Source organism: Cotesia glomerata, linkage group LG9 (assembly GCF_020080835.1).
Source record: "Cotesia glomerata isolate CgM1 linkage group LG9, MPM_Cglom_v2.3, whole genome shotgun sequence".
NCBI classification, from domain to species: Eukaryota; Metazoa; Arthropoda; class Insecta; order Hymenoptera; family Braconidae; genus Cotesia; species Cotesia glomerata.
The window spans coordinates 7,350,034-7,373,476 of record NC_058166.1 but is presented as its reverse complement, the minus strand read 5'-3'; positions in this window follow the sequence as shown (position 1 = coordinate 7,373,476).

Below are 23,443 nucleotides of genomic sequence, written 5' to 3'. Positions count from 1 at the left end.
ACAATAAGTTAATATCTTTCTTCATATTACGAGGGAATTTTAGCCATTAAATTACAAGATACTATGGTGCCATGTCGACGTAACTTAACGTTGTGTAGTCATGGATCATGGAAAAAGACAGCTAGCGACACTTACCTACTGCCGCGTTATTTAAAATGTCTATTTTTTAATTTTATTAGTTATTATTATTATTATTATTATTATTATTATTAACACTTTGGTTTTTGCAATTTTCTTTTAGTAATTTTTCATTTTTACACAGATGCTAAAACGTGCAATTATGAATTTTGCAACTTTTATTCTTTTTTCATTTCTATTGGAATTTTTGGAATCTGAATACGCAATCTAGTGGTAAACAATAAAACCACTTTAACTATTGGAATTTGAAATTTATGCATATAGTCTCGCTGTTGTTGGAGTAAACACATATAGTCGAGACTCCATTCATAACTCCTAAATATTGCAAAGTATTTACGCCAACAATCAATTTTGAAATACACACATGCTTCGTAAGATCGTGAGTGATTTGCTAAATTTAAATTGTTATTCGATCAAAAAATTCAGAATTTTTGAAATATATTCATCTTATTTCTATTATTATCAGGTGAGTTTAAATGTGTTTATATCTTGACAGTAGTTTAATGTTGACACTTGAGTTGAATTTACACGATTATAAGATATTATTTATTAAGCTTGCTAACCTAAAAATTACAACTTTTTAATTTAATATCTCGATAAAATATTTTTGGTTTTTTTTTTTTTTATTAAAATTCTGTGTTTTTAGAAATTTTAAATCTCTATGGAAATACAAAATTACGACTGACATTTTTTATTTAATTTGATAATTTACTTACAATTTATTTGACAATAAAGTGCTTTAGTATTTAAAAAATGTTACTTATATCTGATGAAAATCATTTAGACTCAGAATTTTTTTTTATGCAGGAAATCTTACGTTTGTATGAGATGAGTGAAAACAACGAGCGGAAAAGAATTTCATGGGCCATTCATAAACGTAACAAAAATAAAATGATGCGATATCGTCAACTATGCTCAAATGACGAAGAATTTCTTTTGTTTAAAGATGGATTTTTGGAACAGGTAAAAATAAAATTATTTTATCAATTAAAAAGTGATATAGATTAAGTATCCCTGAACAGAATGTTTTTTGTAATATTTTTACAAATATCACTTTTATCATACTCTTATGTTAAATTTATAATCTACGAGAATTTTATCAAATTCTTTTAGTAACAAACAAATATATTTTATAAATTTTAAGTTTTCAATTTTAGAAATTTATAAATTTCAAATGTATGTAAATATGAATGGATTATTGAAAGTTTGAAAAATTAGTTTCATGAAATTATATTTTTTCATTTTACTAATTTTTGTGTATTCTGTAAATTATATTTTATTTTTTTTTTTAATCTAAAATAAGGTTTTTTTAAAAAGGTTAAAAAGTTTTTGTCGACATTGAAAATTTCCAGTCTTCATAGTAAGATGATTTCTGCGCAAATATTCAAAATAATCTAAAACTCATTCTATAACGAAATTGTAGAATTAGGTGTAATAAAATCATAATTGTATGAGGAATTATATTTCAGGTACCTCCATCGCAACAACAAACCCTCGCGGTTTTGAGAATGCCGTAAAAATACCATAATTTTTCGGCATTTATGCTCATGCCGTATATTTACCGTTATAATTCGGTAATAATGCGGTTAAACTATAGTTGTTTTGGCCAGTTTTTATACTGTAGTTATCCAGTATGTATACTGCACTTATGCTGTACAGTTACCAAAAATATACTATACAATTACCGCATTAATGCCCAAATTTTACCCAAAAAATTCCAAATAATTTCCGTAATAATACAGTAATTTTGCCGAATATTTTCTGACATAATGGACAATTGTTAAAGATTTAGTTTTATTTTTAGTTCACTTCTATGTTAGAAATGAATAAAATGAAAAATTTTAAATTTTGCTTTTTATTCTCCATCGCTACTTTGCAAAAATAAATACTGTTTTTGAATAAAAAATATGTAGAATATTATTTTTTAATTAGGTATTTAGCAGTAATTAATATAAAATAATACATATGTTAAGTAAATATATTCTAATTTTAATTTCAATTTTTAATTTCTCACTTAGAAAATTGCAAATTTTCTAAAATCGAAAAGTTATATTATTTCACATATATAATTATATTATTTAATTTTAAATATGCTTATCGTAAGATGGACGGTGTGGCTTAATGTTTATAGAATAAGCAAAAAAACAATATGGTATAGACTGGGTAGCTCAAATGGTAGAGTAGCCGACATGTCCCCAGGAGGTTCTGGGTTCGAATCCCAGTCCGAGCGTTATTTAATTTTATACAATTTTTTAAATATGGTTTTAATACAATCATTTTACCGCCTTATTACCGTAAATATGCCGCATTTTCAGCGTGAATATTCTAAATTTTTAGCGTAAATGTATGGCATTTTTACGGTAAATGTTCCGTAATTTTTCGATAAAAAAACTGACCAAAACAACCGAAAAAATGCTGAAAAAATACCGCATTAATACTATATAATTGCGACATTTTTTCAGCATTTACAAAACCGCTAGGGAATCAATCAACGAGATCTACCCGGGACGTCAAGCTGGTAAGTTCAGTTCAGTGTTTATGGTCTAACATACGGACAAGTCGCAATAGAAAATAAAGACAATTTGACTCAATTTTGAAATATAATGCTAAAATTCAAATATTTTCAATTTATTGCATTGATGAAAAATTTGATTCGTTACCAAAATGCTACGATTAATATTTAATAATCATTGAAATAGTCATTTATTAGCCCTGATTAAAAAAAATATTAAGAACAATAGAAACGGAATTGAGAAGTATTCGATTTATCGTAAAAATAATTATTTTCAATTCCGCTTCCATTGTTCTCAATACTCTTTTTAAACAAGGAGCGACTAATTATAATGGTTATGGTAAAAATCAGATGATGAATAGATGATCTTAAAAATGGTTGATTTTCATTAAACCTAATTTGATAATTATTAATAATAGAAAAGAAACATTGTTAATGATGATTGTACTTGTAAAGCTAAAAATTTTGGATTTGTTAAGTTGTTGTAGTGGAACAAGACAATCAAAAATCACCACTTACTTGAGAAAAAAGAATATTTTCTTATAAAACAACAATTTCTAAAAGTCAAAACGATGGTTTTTCACACAAAAGTAGTTTCGACAAGCTGTAACGTTGCACCGATAGAGTTTTTTCAATTTCATAAAAAGATATTTTTGGAAAATCCATTTATAAATAATTCGCTAATAATTAAATTGAATATCGAGTCAATTGAAATGAAAAAAAAAAAATACTAATTAAAATACATAGCTACACATTACGATCGATTAAGTAAAATTCATATTCTTAATGTACTGTTAAGCTCTGAATACGTGTGATTTTTAATTTTTCGAAGTTACTTGAACATTTTTATTAATTTTCTTCTCAATAATTATTTTTGAGCAATTGAATCTCATCAAGATTTCCTAATTTTTATGTGATAAGTGTAGAAGCAATAATTCTATTTGCCTATTGTAAGTGAGGCAGCATAACGTTAGTATTCAATGAAATAATCGTTAGGTCGGATATGATTACTGTATAATAAGTTATTGATATTTTGATTCTAGTAATACAAACGTGAACTTTCAAGTGGACGGTCAAGCAGATCATGACGCTCTGAACAGAGATGATGGCTGTGAAGGTTATGCCACTGATAGTTCCGAAGAATTCCGAACTGCAGAAGAAATTGAACATTGTAATTATTATAATCCAGAAAGATTTGATGACTATGAGTATGAAAATTGTGGACACTCCGAATATGAAAGTAATATTCAAAATGAAATTGTGGAAGATCATTCATCGGCAGGTTCTGTGCAGTCCAATAACAGTGTCGACGATAATGATGGTGATAATGATGCTGATAGCGAGAGTGACAGTGATAGTGACGAAGAAGTGGATGATAATAATATAGTACAATCATTTTTTCATGCTCAACCGATAGAATTGAATTTTCCCTTTACTTCCAATTCAAACTTTCATCAAAGGGATCATTTACTTGCGGTTGTTGCTATGTCTATTCGCTATAATTTTTCATACGAAGCTACTCTTAATGTATTGAAATGGATTAAATTAACTCATAATGATAATTCTTTGCCAACAACAAAAAAAGCGTTGTGGAAGTCGTTGAACAAAAACGATTCTGTTGTAATTCGTCATATGTATTGTCAAGATTGCAAAGATTATCTAGGAAAAGGCAAAAAATTGAAAAAACAGTGCTCTTGCAAACAATGTGACCCAACGAAAAAGTCTCCAAAATTACAATATTTTTTACAAATTGATTTAATCAGTCAACTTTCGGAGTTTTTTAAGATTCCAAATATTGAAAAATCTTTGAATTATAGATATTCAAGAAAAAAACAAAACTTTGATTCAGTCGAAGATATATATGACGGAAGTGAATACGTTGAACTGTCTAAGCCCGGCAACTTTTTATCCAGTCCAAACAACTATTCATTTACTTTTAATACCGATGGATGTCAACTCGCAAGCTCATCAAGCGTCAGTGGATGGCCTATTTATGTTCAACTTAATGAATTACCTCCTCATATGAGGAAGAAATATATTTTCTTAGCTGGAGTTTTTGTTGATACTAAGCACCCATTAATGAATAATTTCTTGCGCCCATTTACAGACCAGATGAAAGAACTTTATGAAAAAGGTATAAGTTGGAAACCTTCAGAAAATCGTCAAGTGACATCGAAATTAATAGTTACTACTTGTTCTGTGGACTCTCCTGCTCGAGCACTAGTGACTCGTATGAATCAATTTAATGGGTATTTTGGGTGCACATACTGTTACGCAAAAGGCGAAAGAAATGGCAGCAAAAATACTTATACTTTGAACCACTGCTTTCAACGCCTCCGACTAAGAGACGAAATGTTAGAAGACATGAAAACAGCATTTTTATCAAAAGTAACTACGAATGGTGTCAAAGGAATTCCTTCGTTAATATCATTACCAGAATTCGATATAAGTAAAGGAGTAGTAGTAGAGGCAATGCATGCAGTTTTTCTCGGGGCAGTTAAACAGCATGCAGACCTTCTTATGACGAGTGTAGCAGCAGAATTTTACATTGGAAAGCCAGATATTTTAGAAAGGATTAATCAACGTCTACTGTCTATAAAACCACCAACTCAACGATCACGAGCGCCAAGATCATTAGCAACGTATAAGCAGTGGAAAGTGGCGCAACTGGCTTGACTATGCTCCAATATGTTTGGAAGGAATTATAAATATAAAGTATGTAAAACATTTGTCGTTGTTATCGCAAGCTATTCATTATCTTAACGATGATTCCATAGCAAATAGTGAACTGGATATTGCTGAAGAATTAATAAAGAAATATGTGACGTTATTTGAAGAGTATTTTGGAGAAGAAAACATGAGTTATAATATTCATTTATTAACTCATCTCACAAATACTGTACGTTTGTGGGGTCCGTTTTGGGCACATGATGCATTTTCTTTTGAGGCCTGGAATAAGAAGATAGTAGATAAAATAACTAGCGCTTATGCGAGAGCTGATCAAGTTGTGACAAGATATTTAATGTCTAAATTTCTGGAACTGACAATTTACAACCCTGCAGTGGCCGAAGAAACTAGAAAGTTTATCTGTGACACACTTAAACTTGTAGATCATCACACAATTGTTGATAAATTTATCAATATAGGGCGATCGCAACAACGTCAACTAGTAGCAAACGAGTGTGAATGTCTTCGAGAACTCGACATTCAGCCTCCGGAAGAATTGCTTTCATTTTTTCAAGTAAAAGTCAACAAAATAAAATATAAGTGTGACGACAATGAGGATACAAAATTTTGCAATTCATATATATTTTTTAAAATGTACGGTTTCGGCAAAATTATTTCAATTGTTGAATTTACATCATTAAATGAAAATACTGTCAGAGGGTTTTTCATAAAATGTTTACAAAAAAAAAAAGAAATGTTCGATACGAATTATATTGTAAAGATTGAAGAAACTGAAACAATCAAATTCTTAAGTGCAGATGAAGATATAAAGCCAGCAATAATTGTTTTGACTGTTAATGGAATGTATGCATTCAAGCTTGCTAATTGTTGGGAAACGGATTAATAATGTATTTATTGTAATATACCAATGATAATATATGAGTAATAAAAAAATTCTATCATTTTGGCCTCGAAAATTTGCATTGCATCGTACTTATATTAATTCGAACCTACCGATCCCTTTAAACAATAAAAAAAATCATTAATGTAAAAAAAGGTGAAATGTAAATATCAGCATGAATGAGACAGTTTTAAGTTTAAATAATCTTTACAAATGAATGTGTTAAAAAATTTACTAATGAGATTTCTTAACGTTCATTTTACTAATTTAGTTCAACTCGTAGCCACGATAAGATAAACAAAAATATACTCCCAGTTTGATCGGCATTTTTTTTCTTGATTTTCCTAGTACTATGACATTTTAAATTAATATCCGCTCTTAAAAAACACGCATTTAAGAGTAAACGGTAAAAATTAATTGAAACAATGTTGATCTGTTATTAAATTATTCAATAAGCTCTAAAATAAGCTGCATGCATTTGAAGGACTACAAAATATTCTGAATAGAAATATTCTTAACAGGTACGCATTTTTTGTACTTAATTAAACCTTTCGTTTTTTTTTATACATTCATCAGTCATTTCGAAGGAAAAAAAATGTGTCTTTGTAGAAAGATCACATGATGAGAGCGATGTAAGAAATGCCCATGTTTAGAGAGTTCGTTATATAATTGAACACTTGGTTTATTTGTTGCAATACTATTCCGACATGTATATTTTCTATCTTTAATTCCATTTCAAAATTTATTTGCAAACATTAGATGCTATACTTCAAAGAAAACGCAAGGATAACTAAATAATTTTGTTGATATTGCTTATCCCTGACTTGAACAGAAGATTTGAAAATACTTTTCTTCATCAGGAATTTATAGACTAAAAAAGAAATTATTAATATTTAGCCATTATTCACAATAATACAGTGTAAAAATAAAAGTTATTAATAAATTACGGTTAAATGTACAGTGACGAAAATTGGTGTTCATATAAATTCATAGAAATAAAAATATTTTTGTGGAAATTTTAAAAAATAAAATCAAATTGCTTGGATGATCCCATGACTGGATCAAGTTCAATAGTTATTCAAAAAAATTAGTTTGCGATAAAAAATTTATCAAGTTAATAATTGTATTTTCTATTAAAGCCTTATTATGATGACAATCAAAATTTCGGTCTGTCTGATTTTTATTACCAAAAAAATTTAACTAGACATTAACCAGCTTACCCGGTTTATTAATTCATTCATTATTAAATGCTAACAAATCTAGATCTTCGATGTTAAAGTATTTTTGCAGCAACTTTAAAATCTTCAATTTTTCTCATTGGTTTAATGTGCTTCTAAGTAGTTGGTATTCAAAAATCAGGCTAGGCATAAAACTCATCTGGTAGCACTATATTTGTTTCTATATTCGCAATCATTAAAATAAATTATACTCTCTTTGTCACATTTATACGATAAATGAAAACTTAAAAATCGAATTTCTAGTTATGATATAGAAATTTAAAAAAATGCACTCACTCATACCGTAAAAAATTTTGCTTGATTGCGTCAAATATATTTTGTGTAAAATATTTAACATTTTCATGTGTAAATAAAATTTTTTTTTTGGTTAATTCTTTTAAGTCAAAACATAAAAAAGTGTTGAATACTTTCGAAGCAATGACGCAAAGATTTTTACTATGCAGGAAATAAATTTATAAATAATCTACTGAATCTTGAGAATTTTATTGTAAATTTTTACTTGATTGAAAGAAATTTATGCATGTGCAATGCCAGAGAGCAACTCTGAAATAATTTTTTTGTACTTTTTCCTGAGAAGTATATAAAAAAACTAAGGTTCTGGAGAAAGAAGTTCTGATTTAAATATTATTAAATTAGTTATGATTATGAGCAAAAAATCCGAAAAAGCGATTTTTTCGAAGATTTCATATTTTTTGAACGGGTAACTGAAAAAATCTTAAGATTTTCCAGATAGAGTTTTTCATTAGATCTGAAAAATGTCAAAAAAATAAGGAAATCGAAAATAAAAATCTTCGATCTGGCGTAAAATGCCCCGTATATAGACCGTATATACTTGGTGTAATCTTGGTATAATCTTGGTGTATACTTGGTGTAATCTTGATCTATACTTTGTGTATACTTGATATGCACTTAGTATACTCGTAGTTGAAATAAGCAGATGTAGTATTTCAAGCTTTCACAGAATGAAAATGTTATTTTTAGTTATTACCTAAGACCTTTGAAAACCGAAGTATATTTTTTAAGAAATTTAATGAAATTATTGTGATCTGGATTTTGTTTCACAGCGTTCTCGTCAAAATTATCACACCGGAAAAACATACACCTCAAATTTGTTATATATTCATTTCAGAAAATTTGCACATTAAAAGAGATATGCACTTTTTAGTTCAGCATTGAACTTAAAAATTCTGTTTGGTGTATACCCAGTATGAATTGAACGTATACAATAGAAATGAATATCGTGTAAACTCAGTGTTCTTTAAAAAAGTATTCGGTGTATACTCGATCAGTATACTTGGTGTAAACTGACGGTATATGTTTCAAATTAACACCGGGTATATTAAGTGTATACTTCTTCTACACTGAGTGTATATTCAATAAACACCTAGTATACCTACCGTATTCACCTAAGTATACACTACCCTGAATTTACACTGAATTCATACTGACTATACACGGTGTAGACGGATCCGCTAGGGTTACCTGTTCCAATAAGATGAGTTGTAATTTCATGTCGTTAATACTCACAACCTGAACAGTTCAGTCATTGGACATAAGTCCTTCTTGTAGATCCTATAATCAAGACACTAGTTAATATTTTATGAAAGAGACTTTAATAATATTTTAATTACTGAATCTTATCGTCAAGCAATAACATTTCACAAATTTACTAGATTGAATCAAATATTAATCTTCTTTAATATATTCATAAACGTTAAATTGAACAATTTGACTAAAACTTCTCATTCACAGAGTTATAATAATTTTTATTATTTTTAATCTCACCAAAATATGTGTTAAAATTTTGCCTAGATAAGAAATAACCATAATTAGTTTTTAATTTTCGTTTGCCAGCTTATTTTCAATTTATGTTATTATTTTTTATTTATGCCTAGCAAATTCTAACCAACACTAAAATTCTAAGAGGTTAGCTTTTAGAAGTGAAGATTCATTTCATCATAAATATTTTGCATGTAATGATAATCTAGCAACGTTTTATAATAATATTAGAAAATTTTAGCTTACCTTGACATGATTTCGATATTAATTGTGGTGTAATGTTTTTTTTGTTTTCAAGTACGTATAAAAATTATAACAACTCGACTTGAACTAACTAAACGCATTGTTTACGTAAGCAGCACTTGCGCCAAGATGGCAACCAACCGATTTGAAAATTTTAATTTCGTTTATTGTCAAGGATGACAGTAATCTTTTATATGGCATATTTCTATCGATTGTTTAAGATCAAATAGTAATTTTTTAGTTATAGAAATAATTCAACCTGAATATTTTTCAATAATCGATAGAACATCGATCCTTGATCAGAGTAGATTTTTTGGGTATTTTGATTCTACGACGAATGGAAAAATTGCCTTGTAAATTACTTTTTAACTATTGAGTGATAAAATTATTATTTTTTACTGTAATACAGTGGCCATTTCGTTAGGCAATGGTAAAATCATTTTTTATTTAATTTATTCGTGTTCTTTTTTTTCAATCGTTCATTTATTATCTTATCACTTTCAAAAAGTTAACGTAAAAATGATCGAATATGAAAAAATTATTTTTTTATTAAATATATTCTTTTAATTTAACAAAAAATATGTTTCATGAATAATCATTACTGATAAGTGAGTTGAATGAAGTGTGGATTGGCAGGAGTAGATTTTGAAATTTAAATTATATTTGTAACCAGACAGAAATTTACATCAATAGATAGTTATATGTGGATTAATGATATAGGAATATTTTAAAAACAGTTAATTCCAGTATAACGTTTCTACGCATAAGATCGTCCGGTAATCAATTTTTTTGAAATTCATAAACTTTACAGCATGATCTATAACTCTTGGCTTTTAACTATTTCATTCTTTGACTACAAACTATTTTTTTCTGTATTTTTAAAATAAATAATGTATGTATTCTTCAGTTGAGTAATAGGGTTATATCTTTAATAGGGATATGATGGTCCAGGATGTTGATGTCGGTTCAAAAATGAATAGGCAGTTGAATTTAGATCATAAGTGTTCTGAGGTAAATATGTTTGAGGTAAAAAATGTAGAAGAATGGGTTGCTGAGGAGCATAGTATTGAAGGCAAGGGTGTTGAATTGAATTCTGTAAAGTCAGACTTTGGAACTATGGATGTTGAACTGAGTGTCCATGTAAATTAGCTGTAGAGTGGTAAATCGGGTTCAATTCGGTTGCTGCATGTGCTACTAGATGAGCCGATATTGGTGTCAGTGTTGATGGTTGCGCAGTAATAGGTGCTGACACGAGTGTTTGCGTAGGTGATGCTACTATTTTCGGTGTTCCCACTTGTGCAGGAACATGGATCGGTGTAAGATTTGATTTGATTTCTTGATAAAGACGCTTCATTTCTCCGAGCATGTTTTTCGATTCTGCATTTGTCTTTTGCAGAGTTTTCAAGTAATTTTTTGAAAGATATTTCCTTCTGCTTGACTCTCTGTTACTAGCACTTTGCTGTGACAGATGAATATTGTGTAATTGGATGTTCGATCGCATCTGTGGCTTTAATTCGGTTCCCTGCAAAACTGGTGGAAGAGACTGCCAAACAGCAAGCTCAGCTGGTGGCAGAGGTAAGTTCACCTCAACTCTCCGCTGTCTGTGCTGTTTTGGAGTTTGGTTCTGCCCCACAACTTTTTCAGTTTGCCTAGGAAAAAGATCAATCTCATTGTCCTGCTGTAGTTGCGGTGGAAAAGTATGATTCAATGCTCGGGCCTGCCTAGCTGATGCACAATGCTAATCAACTTCAATTCCCTGCTTTAGTAGCGGTGGCACAAGTCGAATTATTGCTTGATCCAACTGAGCTGGTGTACGATACTGATCAATTTGAATTTCTTCCTGTCGTACTGGTAGCGGAGGTTGATTTAACGCTACTTCTTGGTCAGCTGGTACACGAGGTTGATTGGCCTTAGTTTTCTGTCGCGTTATCGGTGGAGGTTGATTTAATGAAACGGCCTTCTTAGCTCGAGGCGCAGATTTTTTTGCCTTAGCAGTTGGTTTTGTTGTTGGTTGTTCATCAACGATATTTTTTTCGCATTTCGCGAGAAGTAATAATAGGACCTGGATCACTGCGTGTACGCTTTCCTCGCCCTACAATCAAAATGAAAATTATTCAACAGATTATTGCTTGTCACAAAAAATAAAAGTAGTCGCATTATTGACGGTGATAACATTAATTATGTCATAATCAATTTTTCATGTATTTTTAAAACGTTTTGTAAGCAATAATCATTCAATTGTTCTGTAAATATTATATTGATAAAGTACATCAAAAATTAGAACTTATTTTTACTCTTGTAAATGTTCCATTGTGAGAAATTGGGTAATTTAATTTAATTTTTTACTCTGTCTCCATTAACAGAACAGTATTTTTTAAACAACGAACGTAATAATGATCTATTTATGCGCTAAGACGTTAGTAGCATGAACTGTGCATTCACTTTTTGAAATATTATCAATTATATAAATTTTATAAAAGATGAAAACTTTTTCGATACTGACATAATTTTAATCTGACTTTCTACGAGAAGACAATAGAAATAAAACTTACCTTGAAAGATATTCATTTTAATTTTTGAAGTAAAGATGCGTACAAACTTTCTGTATAAACAAGTAGAAATGAAAAGATGGTAGTTATAAATCTGGAGGGTTCCCTCAGATAGCATCATGGCTGTCGCATCGAACATGCGCAGCATAAACGACGTAAAACGCGCGACGTTTGTAATTTTTTATAATAGTTAATAGAGATAAAATAATCCTTTAATACTGACATTTTATGACTGAATTTATCAATTATTTTCTCATCTTCACCATTGACATGATTTTTTATTAATAATGATGTAAATAATTACCCAGAAAAAAATAAAATAGAAAAAATAGACGTAGGTCGTCTTTCAGTCGATCTACATGTACATAAAATCTACATAAAAATTTTTCCGATGTAAGGTAAAAGCCCTTAATAGATGATCATATACTGGTACGTTGTAACGGGTAAAATTAGGGGAAAAGGAGTTTAGCTCCTTTTATTACGTAATAGCTTAAATTAAACCCGAATCTAGTTTCTAGGATCCGAAAATCCTTGAGTGGACCACTACTAAACAATATCGATAAATCCCCGGCTCGAATTTAGAGCTCGCCGATGCCCAGGGTTGAAAAGGGGATTGTCTAAGTAAACAAACAAAACGTCAAAATAGAAGACCCAAAAAAATTGTTTATTTTAACAGTAATTATTTACACATCGAGGCGTAGTACCACCTACTATCATCTTTACAAAACGGCAGACACGCTCATTCGTCCTTTCCGCGTTTTTCAGAAATTTTCTGTTTTACCGACCGACGGTAAAACGTGAATATGTTTTATTGATTTATTGCGGCCAATTACCTACTATTGGCAAAGTAACAATCTATTTTACCGACCTTTTAAATGCTGATAAGTTCTGCTTTATCGGCCGTACGGTATTTCCAAAAATCGCGGTCTCCAGTTCGCGGCACTAGTGGGTCAATTCCCTACTCGGGATTCCCCAGAGAAACGAGAGGATAGCCTCCAACTCCTTTCTCCCGCGGTGCTGCCTCCCAGGTCCCCGAAGTCGATGTGTCTAGCCGACTTCCTCGACCTCCTACTCGAATATGATCACCTGCCGCACCCTGACAGAAGGTCGGAGTACGGGGAGTCTGTATTACTACCAAGAGATGAGCTCTACTTACCTTGGTACAGCCGTACTCTGGGTAACTGAGTTCCTTGTCGTTTTTCCCTTCTGGATAGCCTCCACAGGGAAAAACATCTCGGTGGTACTGGTTGACTTTTCTGCGATAAATTTGGGACTATAAAATTTCCCAAATTTGGGACTAGAAAATTTCTCGCCATCTATCGCCGGGTTTCGAAGCTCGGAAAACGCCAAATAATTCTAAGTTTTAGTTTTCGATACCCAATTCTTTAATATTCTAATCGTAATTTCCTTCATTTTCTATCAATTCGTTTCGTCAAATTCACAATTCTTTATTATTTCAATCGCAATTTCTTTCATTATATCCCTCGCAGACTAGCAGTCACGGTGGATCCACGGTGGATCCACGGTTATAGTGGATTCACTGTGAAGCCACGATGGAACCACGGTGGATCAATTGTGGTTTTGTCACATTTTGCCATCGCGATTTCACCGTGGTCCAACAGCGATTTCACAGCGCATTAACTGTGAATCTATTGTGGTTCCATCGTGGTTCCATCGTGGTTCCACCTGCGGTTTTATAATGGTATTGTCGTGACTCTGCCGTGGTTCCACAGTGGTCTTACTGTGGTTTAACCATAGGTTAATTTGTGGTTTTATTGTGGATTCATCGTGGATCCATCGTGATTCAGTGGTGGTTATACTGTGGTTCCACACATAGTTAAATAGCGGATTAATGGTGGTTCCACCGTGATTCAATCGTGCTTTGATTGGGATTTCACTGTAGTATCATTGTGGTTTTACAGTGATTACATAACAATTTTACGGTAACTTATGGTAATTATCTACGACTCCAAAACATCACAATGACATAAAAATTCAATATTCAAAAATCGAACAGAAACGAGTTACTTTTTTGACTTTTCAATCAAATGAAATTTTTAATTTGAAAATCGGAGTAAAAAGTATTTCTAGAAATTTTACACAATACAGAATAGAAGAAGACCTTTATAAGACAAAAAGATTACATTAAATATTTGAAATTCTCAAAAGTGAGTTGAATGATTTTTAACTTTTCAGGGAGGAAATTGAAAATTAAAAAAAAATTGGCAAGTTATTGTTTTCACCGTAATTTTTCAAATTGAAGTTTCCTTCAGATCAGGACATTTTCAGATTAGTCCAATTAGCAGGGTTATATTAAGGTAATATTAGGCGGTTTGTTTGCGACTTCCAATGCAAATGGGGTAAATTGCAATTTTTTTCTAACAGTCAAAAAAAAATATGTAGATCATTTTTACAAAAAAAAACGCGAAATTCAATTGTTCAAAAAATAGCCATTTTGCAAGTGATCAACGTGTTTTTATTATCTTAAGAGCTGAATAGATTTTGGAATTGATCGGTAAAGCCACTTAAAAGTAATTGCAAAAAAACCACAGTTCGAAAAATTTTTTTTGGTAGCTTTTTTGAGATTGCTCAAAATCTACTCGTTCGAATCGGTCCAAATTATATCAAAAATCTAAGTTTGGTCAAGCCCCTTCGAATGACACCAACCGCGATGAAATCGGTCTAGCCGTTCAAAAGTTATGAGAGGTTTACAAACGGCCACACACACACACACACACACATACACACACACACACTCGGGGCAGAAGAGATACTGCTACCGGGCGCATCTCCCCGAGCGGATGGGAGAACGATCGCTGTCCTTGGATGACACTTAATCTCTTAGTTGATGAGGTACAGCGGGTAGGAGCCAAGCAAAATAACCAAACAAAATACGCTCCCGTGGACAAAACTCCCCTTTAATGGGTTGGTCGCACTAACTGACCTAACAAGACGATCGTTCCCTGCTGTGACCCACTGGGAGTGACCGGAACCTCGTGTCGTAGTTTCCGACGATGCAGGCCACGGCTGATGTGAGCTTGCTCTGCCGAGGTGTAACTTGCAGCAGTGGATCAGGAGCCAGCCACTTTGGGCCTTGATCAGGAAGTACGCAGTGAGTGTTAGAGATCGGAATCTTCACCGCTCCGAGCGAGTCTAGTCCGTCCGTGTATTCCGGGGCTGGCTAAGTGTCGGCTAGGCCTCAGGGAACTGGGGTAGGAGTACTATCTCCGAGGGTACACCCGTTCCTAGTTATGACAACCCGCTCCACTCCGTACGATGCGCTGGTGAATTTAAAAGTATGAGTAAAATTCAGGAAAACAACAATAGTGAAAACGGGCCTCATGCCCAACAAGCAGCGATTGAAGCAAGCGCTGAAATGAAGCGGTCGCAAGCGTTTGAACGCCTTGAAAAGCTGACCAGTGAGCTAAATGACTTCATCCAATCTAAGGTCAATATCCACAAGGAGATTAAGACCAAGACGACCAGCGTAGCCAATGCCCTCCAGAGATTCAAGAAACTTGATGAAGAATGGTGTTTAACAGTACGACGCACTTCTCGCACTACACCGGAGAGAAGCATTCAAGCAACTATCGTGAATGAAGAAGCAATGGACACTGGAGCCGAAGTTGACGGTGAATCAGTCGCGGAAGACAGAATCAGAACTAGCAGCAAGTCAACTAAGAGAAAAGATCGATCTTCTCCCAACCCAACGATCTGCCAAGTTGTGAAGAAAAAGGATCTGAAACCAAGCCCTCCGAAAAACACGGCAGTGCAGAACGCCGGAAAAAAAGAGGTGACTGAATGGCAGAAGGTCTAATCCAAGACGGAGAAGAAGGAGCAAGCGAGAGAGCGGTTACCAAAACAACCGGTGAACAAATCTCGACCGGAGCCTAAGCGGGAAAAACCGCGAAAATTCACCAAACCAGATGATTCGTCGGATTAAAAAAGATGTCCCACCAGATCAGACCCTTGACGTCGTTGACAAGGTTCAAAAGACGAATGATGGGAATATGCTCATTATGCTTTCCAGAAAGACCGCAGACAAAAGACAAGCTTTGCTGAAGACCATCAAGAACATCCTTAAAGAAGAAGCGCAAGTCATCTGTAAAGGCCCAGAGGAACAGCTTGAAATCCGGGACATTGACGACGAAACAACTAAAGACGATGTCCGGAAGGCCTTACAAGAGGCAGCTGGAAATGACTACGAAATACCTGAAGATGTCATTAAAATTCGTCCGGCCTACAGAGGTACTCAAACTGCTTCGGTACGATTGCCAGCAGCAATAGTGCAGAAGATACTTGGAAAGACAGGCAAAATAAGGATTGGCTGGGTAAATTGCCGTGTCAGAGCAATTAAGACACCACTACGATGCTATAGGTGCTGGCACTTTGGGCACACTACTGCCCAATGTAAAAGCGAAGTCGACCGATCTGGGGTTTGCATCAAATGTGGGCAAACAGGTCATCAAGCTGCTCAATGCCAAAATAAAGTGAAATGTGCGTTATGTGCGGAAAAACCTGGCTCTCAGGACACACGATCAACCTGGTTGTTAATACGGCGAAAGAGGCAATCGCAGGAACTAGATGGAAGGGTGGAACGAAGAAGTACTGCCTAGAGGCTGCCTTGGACATCAAAAATGCTTTCAATTCCGCTAATTGGGACTGCATCATGCAAGCTCTCGACGAGAAGAACGTGCCAACATATCTTCGCAGACTAGTGATTAGCTATTTTACAGATAGAGTGCTGAAATACGATACAAAGAATGGTCCAAAAGAGTATGATATAACCGGTGGTGTGCCACAGGGCTCTGTTCTTGGTCCACTTCTGTGGAATATCATGTATGACGGGCTCCTGAGACTGAAGCTTCCAAGATGTGTCAAACTGGTAGCGTATGCGGATGATGTTGCCGCAGTGATCGTCGCCAAACACCTCGACGAGATTCAACATCTGTTTGACATCACTTTTGAGAAGATCAACCAGTGGATGGATACAGTGAACCTACAACTGGCCAAGCAGAAGACCGAAGCAGTGCTTATTACCAGCCGAAAAGAAGTTGAAACAATTAATGTCGGTGACCGAGAAATCACATCACAACCTCATATACGATATCTAAGAGTGATGCTTGATGCCCGACTCAACTTCAAGCAGCAAGTGGAACACGTCTGTACGAAAGCGTCAGTAGTGAGAGCTAGTCTCGCACGATTGATGCCGAACGTCGGAGGCCCAAAGCAGAGCAGGAGGCTACTATTGTCATCAGTAGCCACATCGGTGCTCACCTACCGAATATCAATTTGGGCTGACGCACTAGAGGTGCAAGATTCATGGAGAAAAGCTGGACCAATATATCGTATGAGTGCCCTACGAGTTGCAAGCGCCTTTCGAACAATATCAGAGGAAGCAGTGTGTGTCATTTCCGGAACTCTGCCGGTTAGAGTTCTAGCTGAGGAAAGACGGAACCTTTACCAACGAAAGAGGTCAACCACACTAAGTGCCGAGGAACTCAGAGCTGAAGAACGGCAGAACAGCATCGCACGATGGCAATCGCAGTGGGACGCCGCGACAACAGGAAGATGGACACACCGTCTCATACCGAAAATCGACGATTGGATAAACCGGAGTCATGGCGAGGTCAATTACTATCTGACGCAGATGTTGTCAGGACATGGATGTTTTCGGACGTATCTTTACCGCTTCAAGCATGATGATTCACCGGAGTGCCCGTCCTGCCCAGGAATCAATGAAGACGCGAAGCACGTTTTCTTTGAGTGCCCACGATTTTACCCACAGCGCGATGAGCTGGAGATGATCCTGAAGAAGAAAATCCAACCAGAGACAATAGTAGAAGCAATGCTGTCATCAGAGGCTGCCTGGAACGCCGCAAACACGTTTGCAACAGAAGTCCTTATAGACTTGCGTTCCATCGAAAGAAAAAGAGCAAATGACAACAACTAGAAGAAAGGTAAAATAATACCTAGTTACCAGAAGGAAGAGCAGTCGCTATATCCTCCCCCCACGAAGTAATGCCTAACGGCGGTTTCCATGAGGGATTAGAGGAAAGAGGAAAGGGGTTTAGGGTTTAGTGGGTAGGGGCGTTAGTGTCGAGTTTTAGTATGACGCTGCGTCGAGTCGCCACATATCCAGGCCAAACAGCTACGCCTAGAATCCGTAAAAAGGATCCCCCCCCCCCTAAGGGAAAAAAAAACACACACACACACACACACACACACACACTCGGGGCAGAAGAGATACTGCTACCGGGCGCGTCTCCCCGAGCGGATGGGAGAACGCTCGCTGTCCTTGGATGACACTTAATCTCTTAGTTGATGAGGTACAGCGGGTAGGAGCCAAGCAAAATAACCAAACAAAATACGCTCCCGTGGACAAAACTCCCCTTTAATGGGTTAGTCACACTAACTGACCTAACAAGACGATCGTTCTCTGCTGTGACCCACTGGGAGTGACCGGAACCTGTATCGTAGTTTCCGACGATGCAGGCCACGGCTGATGTGAGCTTGCTCTACCGAGGTGTAAGTTGCAGCAGTGGATCAGGAGCCAGCCACTTCGGGCCTTGATCAGGAAGTACGCAGTGAGTGTTAGAGATCGGAATCTTCACCGCTCCGAGCGAGTCTAGCCCGTCCGTGTATTCCGGGACTGGCTAAGTGTCGGCTAGGCCTCAGGGAACTGGGGTAGGAGTACTATCTCCGAGGGTACACCCGTTCCTAGTTATGGTAACCCGCTCCACTCCGTACGATGCGCTGGTAAATTAAAAAGTATGAGTAATGCACAGGAAACAAACAAGAGTGAAAACGGGCCTCATGCCCAGCAAGACGCACTGCTACTTAGTGCAAAGATGAAGAGGACAGATGCGCTGGCACATCTGGAGAAGCTAGTCAGTGGACTGCAGGACTTTCTCCAAACCAAGCAAAATGTCCACAAGGAGATCAAGTCGAAGTCGACGAACATCTGCAGTGCCCTGAGAAGGTTCAAAAAACTGGACCAAGAATGGCTGGATCTCCAACAACAACACGGTAATATCGTGATGAAGACGAGTGTGACAGCGGTTTCACCAGCAAAAGCCGACACGTTTGTCGAGGAGATGGACACAGGTGGCGAGGGTGACGTCGAGTCAGTTGTTGAAGACGGAGAGGAAACTGGAACTGATATCAGGCCTGGGAAAAGGAAAGAACGAAATTTCCCAGACTCAATGACCAGCCGTACAAAGAAGAAGAAGGACCTTAAACCAAGTCCCCCGAAAAACGCAGTTACACAGAACGGCGGAAAAAAGGAGGTGAATGAATGGCAAAAAGTCCAGTCAAGGAAGTCCAAGAGAGAGCAAGCAGTAGAAAAGCTCCAGAAGCAACCGCCGAAGAAGTCCAGGCCAGAGCCTGATCGGAAAGAACCGCGCAAACGGATCAGGCCGGACGCACTGATCATCCGCCCCGCAGAGACGGCAAAGTATGCTGAAATTCTGAAGCGAATAAAGCAGGACGTCCCTGACGAACAGGTCCGTACTACAGTGGATAAGATCCAAAGAACTAGGACCGGGAGCTTGCTGATTACGCTTTCGAGGAAGAGCGCTGACCGAGGCCAAGCCTTACAGAAGACCATCGCGGACATCCTCCAAGAAGACGCAAAGGTAATCTGCAAAGGGCCACAGGAAGACGTCGAAATCCGAGATCTTGACGGTACCACAACCAAGGAGGATATTCAGGCTGCCTTGCAAACGGAAATCGGAGAAACCTGCGAGATACCACTAGGGACAATTAAGATTCATAAGGCCTACAGAGGTACTCAGACAGCTGTTGTGACACTACCAGCAGCTGCAGCGCGGAAGATATTGGCAGGAAGCGGTAAAGTCCGGATCGGCTGGGCCAACTGCCGAATCAGAGCTACGAGGAGACCAATCCAATGTTTCAAGTGCTGGCACTTTGGACATCTTGGATCCCAGTGCAAGAGCAATGTGGATCGGTCTAAGCTATGTATTAGGTGCGGACAAGAGGGACACAAGATTGCTGAATGCAAAAACCCAGCAAAATGTGTATTATGCGCGGATCAAAGTGCGGAGAACTCGGCTCATCATGCCGGCGCATCCAGGTGCCCAGTATTTGAAGAGGCACTCCAGAAGATAACAAACAAACAGACATGAAGATATTGCAGCTAAACCTAAACCATTGCGAAGCTGCACATGATCTGCTTATGCAAACAGCAAGAGAACTAGAGTTAGACTTAGTAATGATAGCAGAGCCATACAGATACCTGAATACCCAGCCTTGGGAATCTGACAGCACCACCAAGGCTGTCATCTGGTCTTGTGGTAAGCATCCCTTCCAGAGTGTAGCTAACAATGATAATGCCGGCTTTGTAGCAGCAACAGTAAACGGCATCCGTTTCTACAGCTGTTATGCACCACCTAGCCTCTCCATTGTTAAATTCACTGAATTCTTGGACAAACTGACCGAGGACGCCAAGCAGCACTATCCGGTCGCGATTGCCGGTGACTTCAACTCCTGGGCAGTAGACTGGGACAGCAAGCAGACAAATGCGCGAGGAAAAGCACTCCTAGAAGCTTTCTCTACACTAGATGTAGTCCAGCTCAACAGTGGTGATACGCCAACCTATACTAAAGGAGAAGCAAGCTCTATCGTAGATCTTACTTTCGTCAGCAGCAGCCTCATCAGTGGGAAATACGACTGGAAGGTGATGGATATCTACACAGCCAGTGACCACAAGGCAATTCTCTGGGAAATATCACATGACCGGAATACAAGAAGACCAATCAAGTCATTCAATACCATTGGATGGAAAGTGAAGCCTTTTGACACAAGCACATTGGTAATAGCCCTAAATAGTGAACCGATTACTACTGGATCCGCAGAAAAGATGACCAACGACCTGATGAAAAGAGTTGTCCAGGCCTGTGACGCCAGTATGGTCCGGAAACACAGCATAAGCCAACGCCCGGCAGTGCACTGGTGGAACGACCACATCAGTGTTCTTCGGAAAGAGTGTCTAAAGAAAAGAAGAATATCCCAGCGTGGCTATCGACGACCTAACTCTGCGGAGCTGGTCGCAGAATACAAAAAAGCCCGTCGATCATTGAACAAAGCTATCAAGGATAGTAAGAGACAATGCTGGAAAGAGCTCATCAACGAGGTGGATAAAGACGTGTGGGGTAGGCCTTATAAGGTGGTTATGACCCACCTAAAAAAACAACAAATGCCATCACCTACGTGTCCTCAACTTCTCCAGAAAATCGTCACTGCACTATTCCCACAGCAACGCAACTTCGATTACCAGTTCGCGCCAGGCGAACTGGATGACACTCCACCTGTCACTGAAGAAGAACTGCTGGAGGCCTGTAACCGTGTAGGGAATAATAAAGCGCCGGGATTGGACGGAATCCCTAATATAGCCTTGAAAACCATCATAAAGGCAGCTCCAACATTATTCCTAGACGTTTATAATTCATGCCTTAAGGAGGGGACTTTCCCGCATAAGTGGAAACAGCAACGATTGGTACTGTTACCTAAAGGGAAGAAACCACCGGATGAACAAAATCATCTTACCGCCCACTTTGCATGCTAGAAACAGCGGGTAAGATATTTGAACGCATAATTCACCAGAGAATTGAAGCAGTAGTCGACCCACTCCTGGCAGACAATCAGTATGGATTCCGGAAAGGACGATCAACCCTGGACGCAATCAAACTGGTTGTTGATACGACCAAGGAAGCAATCGCAGGAACCAAATGGAAGGGTGGAACGAAAGAGTATTGCCTGGTGGCGACCCTAGACATCAGAAACGCATTCAACTCCGCCAATTGGGAATGCATCATGCAGGCCCTCCAAGAGAAGAATGTACCAGAATACCTTCTTAAGATCGTAACAAGCTACTTTGAAAATAGGGTCTTGAAGTATGACACGAAGAACGGTCCGAGGGAGTATGATATTACTGGAGGTGTACCACAAGGTTCAGTCCTAGGCCCGCTCATGTGGAATATTATGTATGACGGTCTATTAAGACTAACTCTGCCAAGAAACGTCAAACTCGTAGCATATGCAGATGACGTAGCCATAGTGATTGTTGCCAAACACCTTGACGAGATAAACCATATGTTCGATCTCACTTTTGAACGCGTTGACCGGTGGATGGACGCAGTGAACCTGCAACTGGCGCAACACAAGACTGAGGCAGTGCTTATTACCAGCAGAAAAGTGGTAGAGATCATTAAGGTGAAAGTCGGCGAACAAGAAATCACATCACAACCTTATATCCGATATTTGGGAGTGATGCTTGATGCCCGACTCAACTTCAAGCAGCAAGTGGAACATATCAGTGCCAAAGCGTCAGTAGTGAGGGCTAGTCTCGCACGACTGATGCCGAACGTTGGAGGCCCAAAACAGAGCAGGAGGCTATTATTGTCATCAGTAGTCATATCGGTGCTCACTTACGGAATATCCATTTGGGCCGACGCATTAAAGACGCAAGAATCATGGAGAAAGGCTGGACCAGTATATCGACTGAGTGCCCTACGAGTAGCTAGTGCCTTTCGCACTATATCAGAAGAAGCAGTGTGCGTCATTGCCTACACCCTGCCTCTTAGAGTTCTAGCAGAGGAAAGGCGGACCCTTTACCAACGAAAAAGGTCAACTGCACTGAGCCCTGAAGAACTTAGAATTGAAGAACGGCAGAAGAGCATAGGCCGATGGCAACTACAATAGGATGCTGCAGAGAAGGGTAGGTGGACGCACCGTCTCATACCTCGGATCGACATTTGGCTTAACCGGAATCACGGTGAGGTCAATTACTATCTTACGCAGATGTTGTCGGGACATGGGTGTTTTCGAGAGTATCTACACCGCTTTAAGCACGATGACTCTTCGGAGTGCCCGTCCTGCCCAGGAGCTGCTGAAGACGCGGAGCACGTCTTCTTTGTATGTCCTCGTTTCGATCCACAGCGTGAAGAACTGGAGAGGATCCTGAACCAGAGAATACAACCAGATTCACTAGTAGAAGCAATGTTGTCATCAGAAGCTGCCTGGAACGCTACCAACACGTTTGCAACAGAAGTCCTTAAAGACTTGCGTTCCACCGAAAGAAAAAGAGCAAATAGCAGAAGATAGAAGGAAGGTAGTTAACACCTTAGCCACCAGAAGGAAGAGCAGTAGCTAGATCCTCCCTTCACGAAGTAATGCCTGACGGCGGTTTCCATGAGGGATTAGAGGAAAGAAGGAAAAGGGGTTTAGGGTTTAGTGGGTAGGGGCGTTAGTGTCGAGTTTTAGTATGACGCTGCGTCGAGTCGCCACATATCCAGGCCAAACAGCTATGCCTAGAATCCGTAAAAAGGATTCCCCCCCTAAAAAAACACACACACACACACACATATACATACAGCCATACGGACATCAATGCGGA